This window comes from Elephantulus edwardii, unplaced genomic scaffold (assembly GCF_000299155.1).
Source record: "Elephantulus edwardii isolate Elephantulus edwardi_28Jun2011 unplaced genomic scaffold, EleEdw1.0 scaffold00255, whole genome shotgun sequence".
In the NCBI taxonomy this organism is placed as follows: Eukaryota; Metazoa; Chordata; class Mammalia; order Macroscelidea; family Macroscelididae; genus Elephantulus; species Elephantulus edwardii.
The window spans coordinates 3,229,316-3,230,853 of record NW_006400005.1 but is presented as its reverse complement, the minus strand read 5'-3'; positions in this window follow the sequence as shown (position 1 = coordinate 3,230,853).

Here is a 1,538-nt window from a genome sequence, read left to right as displayed (position 1 = left end):
CCAAAACACTTTTTGTTCTCATGTAAAGCCTATACTCAGAATAGGAAAAAGTCCTCAGAACACACTGCATGGTTCAAAAACAGTAAAGGAGTGTGTCAGGGACACGTCCTGTCTCCATACCTTTTTATTCTATATGCAGAACAGATCATATGGGAGGCTGAGCTTTATGAGGAGGAATGTGGCATCAGGATTGGAGAAGACTCAACAACCTGCAAAATGTAGATGATACAATCTTGCTTGTTAAACCTGAAGAGGACCTGAAGCACTTGCTGCAGAAAGTCAAACGCTGTAGTCTTCAGTATAGATTGAAGCTCAACATCAAGAAGACAAAGATTCTTACTAGGGGCTCAATTGGCAACACCATGATAGATGGAGAAGAGATTGAGGTTATTAACAATTACCGTTTGTTTAACTCCATAATCAACATTCTTGGCACCTGCAAGCAGGAAATCATAAGAATTGCACTGGGAAAATGTGCTGTCAGGGACTTCTCCAGAGTACTGAGAAGCAATGATATCAATCTAGAGATTAAGGTCAGCCTGATCCAGGCCATGGTCTTTGCAATTGCTTGCTACGTATCAGAGAACAGGACAATGACTAAGGATGACAGAAGAAGAATTGATGCCTTTGAGTTGTGGTGCTGGAGAAGAGTCTTGAACGCTTGGACAGCCACAAAAATAAATAGGTCTGCCTTGGAAAGAGTGAAACCAAGTTTCTCCTTGGAGGCTAGGATTTTGAATCTCTGTCTCACATACTTTTGACATGTGGTCAGGAGCAACCGGTCCTTGGAGAAGGACATCATGATCAAAATGGGGGAGGGATAGTGCAAGAGAGGAAAACTCTGGATGAGATGATTGATACAATAACTGGGGAAATGGAAATTGAAGTCTGTGAGACTGGCTCAGGACGGGGCAGATTTCAGAGCTATTGTACATAGGGTTGTTATGAGTTGCAGGTGACTTAGCAGTACACAACAACAGCAACAACAATTTCTCAATACGTTTATTTGTTGGGCATTTGAGCAGTTTCCATGTTTTTGCTTGTAACCCTGCTAATAACATAGGTGTAAAATTTCCATTTGTGTCTCAGTCTTAATTTCCTTGAGTTATATTCCTAGCAGTGGAATAGCTGGGTCATGTGACATTTCTATATTTAGCTTTTTGAGGAAATGCCAAAGTGCCTTCAAGAATTAGTGCACCATTTTACAAACCCACCAACAGTGTATGCGAATTCCAATCTCCCCACATCCTTGCCAACATTTATTTTTGCTGTACTGTTAAACTGCTATTGGGATGAGATGGTGTCTCATCATGATTTTGACTTGTATGACAAAGCAAAATACTACAATGAAATTTGTGAGGAGCTAGAGTCAGAAAATCAAAAGGGCCGGACTCGCTCAGCATTTCTTAAGCTCAAGGAACTGAAGAACAGCTTCAAACAAACCTAGAGTTGCTGTAATCAAGGATGCTTTGGGCAGAATATTAAATGATCCAGGAAGTATTAAAAGAAGATGGAAGGAATATACTGAGTCATTATAG